Below are 7,029 nucleotides of genomic sequence, written 5' to 3' on the forward strand. Positions count from 1 at the left end.
CAAATTGGCTGGCCGAAAGAAGACAGTGAGTGGTAGTGGATGGAAAATATTCCACCTGGAGTTCGGTGACCAGCAGTACCCACAGGAATCTGTTCTTGGGCGTCTGCTCTTTGTAGTTTTTAATAAAGGACTTGGATGAAGTGGAAGGGTGGTTGGTAAGTTTGCCAGTGACAAATGTCAGTGGTGTTGTAGAAAGTGTTGAGGGCTGTTGCAGGCTCCAAGACATTGACAGGATGCAGAGCTGGGCTGAGAAGTGGCAGATGGAGTTCAACGTGGACAAATGAGGTGATTCATTTTGGAAGATTGAATTTGAATGCTGAATACAGGGTCAAAGACAGGATTCTTGGCAGTTGTGGAGGAACAGCAAGATCTTGGGGTCCACATATATAGATCCCTCAATGTTACCACCCAAGTTGATAGGGTTGTTAAGGTGGCGTATGGTGTTTTGGCTTTCATTAACAGGGGGAATGGAGTTTAAGAGCTGTGAGATTTTGCTGCAGCTATATAAAACCCTGGTTAGATCACACTTGGAATATTGTGTTCAGCTCGTTACCTCATTAAAGGGAGGATAGATGCTTTATAGAGGATGCAGAGGAGTTTTACCAGGATACTGCCTGGATTGGAGGGCTTGTCTTATGAAGAGACATTGAGTGAGCTAGGGCTTTTCACACTGGAGAGAAGGAAGATGTGACTTGATAGAGGCGTACAGGTAATGAGATTATCACCTGATGAAGGAGCAAAACTCCGAAAGCTAGTGTGCCTCCAATTAAACCTGTTGGACTATAATGTGGTGTTGAGAGCTTTTTAACTTTGTACACCCCAGGCCAACATCGGGAGCGACAGACAGAGCGACAGACAGAGCGACAGACAGAGCGACAGACAGAGCGACAGACAGAGCGACAGACAGAGCTGTCACAAGGGATCATAATTTTAAGGTGATTGAGGAAGGTACAGGAGAGATGTCAGAGGTAGGTTCTTTACGCAGAGTGGTGGGTGCATGGAATGTACCGTCACCAGTGGTAGCAGAGTCAGAGACATTAGGGACATTTAAATGACTGCTGGGCAAGCACAACAAAGGCAGTAAATTGAGGGGTGTGTAGGTTAAGTTGATCTTAGATTAACATAAATGCTCAGCACAAAACTGTGGGTTGAAGCACATATACTGTGCTGTACTGTTCTGATATTCTATGAATGCAACCACATGCAAAACTGGAAGCTTCTGCTAAACACACCTCCCCTGGCTTACCGTGCTTGTAAATACAATCTGCAACACATCTGTCTGACAAAAACACAAACTGGTTGAAACCATTTGTGTTGCATTTCACTTACCCACTCAATGATTACTGTTCAAAGCCCTTCCACCTTGATACCCTACATGAATAAGCTCTTCCTGTGGAGAATCTACCAGATGTTTTACAGATAAAAGAATGGGAAGTATGGCAAGTCTCTATGATAATCAACATCTGTCAAATGGAAGCTTTGAACTCTGCACTTTACTAAGCAAGGTCAGGACAGCCAAGGCCCTTGCAGAGCCAACTACCATAGATAGAACCTCAGTCCAAATCCATTTGCAAAAATATAAACCATGCTGGACATGGTCATGGAGTGACTCCTCGGAGGAGGATTAGCAGATTAATGACTTTAAACTCAGCAAATAAGATTGTATGGATTCAGGGATGTACATTAAATATCATAGGTTTGTCTCAATTTATCCTGCCATTTCTTCTTCCAGCTGTTTTTCCAGCTTCCTTTTAATACATCAGAGCTATGATCTTCAACTACTCTTTATGCCCCATACTAGAACCTGATGTGCATAAATAGTTAGGAAAAATTGTTTAGGAAAGATGTCGTGAAACTTGAAAGGGCTCAAAAGATTGACAAGGATTTGAGCTATTTTCCTGGAGCATCAGAAGCTGATGTGATCCTATGGAGTTTATAAAATCATGAGGGGCACAGAGGTTTAGAGAGCTATGGGCTAAGTACTGGCATATGGGACTTGTTTAGTGTAGACTATCTGGTAAGCATGGACGTTGAACAAAAGGGTCTGTTTCCACACTGAACATTTCTATGACTCTATGGTGAGTGTGTGGACAAAGATGAGGGGAAGTCATTAACCTTTCTAACCTTTCTTGACTCAGTCTGAAAGAGAAAAAGTAATTGCTATTCTCAAAAGAAGTCTAAGTGGTGACAAAAAAAATTATGTAAATGTTGAATTCTTACTCGAGGGATTGGCCTAGATTTAGCACTCCATGAATCAAATGTGGAGGGAGGCTTCTTCAGGGCCAACTGACTCCCAAACGTTTGCCAGATCAAGCTCCATTAAGATTCACTCAACTGAGCAGTACGCTTCTTAATGAATCAGGAATCTCAAAGTCCAGCCTGCAAGAAGCTGCCAGCTAATCAGACGTTAGCAGTGGCTGGGTCCAATAATCTTTTTAAAAAAATCAATCAGTAAAAATCAGATGTACAGCACAGAACCAGAACCTTGCGTCAAACTTGTCCATGCCAATCATATCCTAAATTAATCTAGCCCCATTTGCTAGCATTTGATACATATCCCTCTAAACCCTTCCTATTCATGTACCCATCCAGATGCCTTTTAAACGTTGCAACTGTACCAGCCTCCTCCACTTCCTCTGGCAGCTCATTCCATACATGTACCACCCTCTGTGTGAACAAGTTGCCCCTTCAGTCCCTTTTAAAATATTTCCCCTCTCACCCTAAACCTATGCTCCCTAGCTCTGGACTCCCCTACCCCAGGGAAAATACTTGTGTCTCTTTACCCTATCCATGCCCTTATATCTTTATAAACCTCATGTCACCCCTGAGCCTCTGACACTCCAGGAAAACAATACCCCCCAATTACACACCTCAGGAACTGGAGAGACTTGAAACTTTATCTTCAAGCTCAGAGGTAGGTCACTACCATTGCACCACACAATCCTACAGATCGTTGACCAGGCTTCAGGAGATTTAGCAATAAGAAGCTTTCTCTCTTTCAGGTCAAGGGAGTAGAGGTCAAGGGGACACTGCAGGCTGGGCAGAGGTACAGCCTCTACCAGTCACAGCTTGCCTGCTGTTCCTTCAAAATTATGAAAATGAAGGGCACTCCTTCAAATTTAGAAAACTGGTTGTTGACTGCTAAAATAAAGTGACCTATCAGTTGTCAGCCAGGAAGTCAGATTGATGGGGTTAAGGGCCTTTAAGTAGACTTAAATGCCAGTGTGAAGGCCTCAGTGGCAAGTCAAAAAAGTCCCCCTTAAATACTGGAATGCACACTCCAGTCACATCAAATCACAGTCAAATTTGTTTAAAACAAGCTAGTCATGAATTATCAACTCAACTTGAAGGTCAGGCAGTGGCTCCAGAGAAGTAGTTACACTGCCCTCAGCGAGCAGGCTGTGTCCATAGGTGCCCAATTTTGGGCAGGACATCATACTCCTTCAAGTCAGTGACTCTGACCCAGCACTTAATTGCTGAGATGTTGAAAAAGAGGCAAGTCTCTTACCAGGACTAATGTGCCTAACTATTTTCTTCTCTCAATCTTCAGATATAGGATAATGCCACCCAGGATTGGTAAATCAGCTGTAAATTGGAAAGCAGATCACCCTGGTTTAGCAGACAAAACCAACCATGTCTTGGCCAAAGAGATATAGTAGCTCCGATAGCCCAAGGCCACCATTGTTCATAAATTCGTGATATAGGAACAGAATTAGGCTATTGTGCCCAGTGAGTCAGTTCCACCATTCAATCATGGTTGATATGCTCATCCCCATTTTCCTGCCTTCTCTCCAAATTGTTACAACACGGAGGTTAGTTAAACAAACACTCAGAAAAGCTCACCACGCCTCGTAATCTTAAAACATGAGTGACAGAACTTACAAACTCCGCTATTTAAAATACACTTTAAAAAAACTGAAAAAGGTAAACAGTAAACAACTATTCACAATTTTATGCCCCCTTTCTCTTTACTGATTAAGTGCCACCAACTCTATAACAATATGCTGTTCCAATAAGACACTTATTAACATTACATCAACTTTACTTCAAAACCACAGCTGCTGTGGTCTTCTGCGTCTCTCTTTTTCCGACAGGATCTCCCTGGATCGTCCTCTTTCTTTTCACTGCAAATATGTTTCACATGAAGAAGTTACTTTGACAGAGAGAGTTTCCTAATTTCTTGCAGAGCAAGATGTTAGCTCTCCATACATTTCAAAGGTAGTTACTCTGACCAATTTTCAAAAGGCCCACATTTTATACCTCCAACATTGAACCAATGAAGCAATCCAATGTTGGCAAAACAAATTCAAACTAGATTGGGTTTTAGTATCCTGGGGCATAATTTAAACTGAGTGATGACAATTTGAATTTAACCAAAAATAGCAACCAAAAGTCTGGTATCCATTTCACAGCCAAATGTTACATGTTTTCAAATTTTCCAGTATACTCTAGGACTGCCATCTAGTCATACATACAGGTGCTTGTAAGCTCAGAACAGTATTTACTCTTAAAGGTACTGTACACCTTTATAACAATATCCCTTCAGCCCATTACCAATTAAAAGTCTGACAACTCAAAATCACTCACTGTTCCAGCATTCAGCACACATTGACATAGCAAATGCCACAGATTCACAATCCTTTGTGAGATGCAGTTTCTCCTCAACTGGTTTAATTTGCCATCCCTTAAGACTTTGACCTTTCATCCTAGAATGCCCAAGATGAAGCATCTGCTCCACGTCTATTTTTCCCAAACCTTCTATCATCTTGAATACCTCAAATTGATTGCTCCTCATTCTTCCTAATTACAGAGAGGATCAGCCTAAACTGTTTAATCTCTCTTCAACGACAAACCCCTCATCTCCAGGATCAATCTCGTGAATATTCTTTCAAGGTTCCAATGTCAATACATCTTTCCTCAAAGAAGGTGATCAAAACCGCGTGGAGCATTGCGCGCAGTCTCACCAACACCTTGTACAGTTGCAACAATACTCCCTTACTTCGACATGCTGCGTTTGACATTACTGCCACTTTAATTGCTCAAATGCAAAAGAAAAAAAATCCAGTAAATGCTGAAAAGTACACAAGCACTTTGACCTCCAACTGAGCAAAGATCATTCTGTTATCAGAGGAGATGGAAATCCAGCACTTTGCTGTTTTATTGCAGCTTTCCATTTTTTTTCAAACAGGCACACACTCCAAGCACAACGCTTTACCGTCATATTTATTTAAACGGAGGTTTAAAAAGAATCACAGACGCCAATGTCACCTTCACTTTCAGATCGGGTATCGTCTCCAGAGCCGCCTTCAGCCCCAGGGCAGTGGCAGCACCGACCTCGGCGAACAGGTGGTGTCCACAGGCGCGGCCAATCTCGGGCAGAGCGTCATACTCGCACAGGTCACCGACGGCGAGGCCTCCTGCCGGGGCCCCCAGTCTGCCCTGAACGCCGTGTCCAGGTGGTAGCGAGGCGTCACCCTCCCAGCCGCCGGCGGCCGCGAAGAAGCTGCAGAGGGCGTCGTGAGCCCGCCTCTCCTGGTAGGCCAGCTCAGGCTCCCTCCACATCTGGTGGCTCAGGGTGGACAGGTCACCGGCTGCACCGTCCACGGCCCGGCACAGCAGCTCCTGCAGTGCGGCCAAGCCTTCCAGTCCCCTCCCCCCGCCATCATCACAGCGAAACCTCCCTCTACGGCCTGAGAGGGTCGGCTACAGACTCCGGCCTCTCAGCGAAGAGATGGGGGGGGGGGGGCTCCCACTCCCATCACCAATCAAACGGCCAGATCTGCAGGGCACGTGGCTACACCCTCCCGCTCCTTCTCCAATCAGCATCTCGCTTCGTGTGGGTGGGGACGGTGATAGCATGCCAATCACCAATAAAACAGCCGGATTGGTGAAGCGTGCGGCTACACCATCCAGCTTCTCCTCCAATCAACAGCGGCAAGAGTGGGGGCCAGCCCACGCCAGCCTTCCGTCCAATCCGCAGCTAGCTCGATGGGGCGGGGCAGCAGTCTCCAAATACTTCAATCTGTGCAGCTGAAATGCTTCATCATTGGGAACAGATTTGGCTGTGCTCTAAAACAGAAAAAGAAGGAAGCACATGTCAGGTAGAAACAGGATAGATTGAGTGAATCCTTAGAAGAGTATAAAGGAAGTAGGAGTATACTTAAGAGGGAAATCAGGAGGGTAAAAAAGGGACAGGAGATAGCTGGCAAATAGAATTAAGGAGAATCCAAAGGGATTTTACAAATACATTTAGGACAAAAGGGTAACTCGGGAGAGAATAGGGCCCCTCAAAGATCAGCAAGGCGGCCTTTGTGTGGAGCCACAGAAAATGGGGGAGATACAAAATGAATATTTTGCATCAGTATTTACTGTGGAAAAGGATATGGAAGATATAGACTGTAGGGAAATAGATGGTGACATCTTGCAAAATGTCCAGATTACAGAGGAGGAAGTGCTGGATGTCTTGAAACGGATAAAGGTGGATAGATCCCCAGGACCTGATCAGGTGAATCCGAGAACTCTGTAGGAAGCTAGAGAAGTGATTGCTGGGCCTCTTGCTGAGATATTTGTATCATCGATAGTCACAGGTGAGGAGCCAGAAGACTGGAGGTTGGCAAATGTGGTGCCACGCTGTTTAAGAAGGACAGTAAAGACAAGCCAGGAACTACAGACTGGTGAGTCTGACCTCAGTGGTGGACAAGTTGTTGGAGGGAATCCTGAGGGACAGGATGTACATGTATTTGGAAAGCAAGGACTGATTAGGAATAGTCAACATGACTTTGTGCGTGGGAAATCATGTCTCACAAACTTGATTGAGTTTTTTGAAGAAGTAACAAAGAAGATTGATGAGGGCAGAGCAGTAGATGTGATCTATATGGACTTCAGTAAGGCGTTCGACAAGGTTCCCCATGGGAGACTGATCAGCAAGGTTAGATCTCATGGAATACAGGAAGAACTAGCCATTTGGATACAGAACTGGCACAAAGGTAGAAGACAGAGGGTGGTGGTGGAGGGTTGACTTTCAGACTG

The sequence above is a fragment of the Chiloscyllium plagiosum genome, unplaced genomic scaffold, assembly GCF_004010195.1.
Source record: "Chiloscyllium plagiosum isolate BGI_BamShark_2017 unplaced genomic scaffold, ASM401019v2 scaf_3696, whole genome shotgun sequence".
NCBI lineage: Eukaryota > Metazoa > Chordata > Chondrichthyes > Orectolobiformes > Hemiscylliidae > Chiloscyllium > Chiloscyllium plagiosum.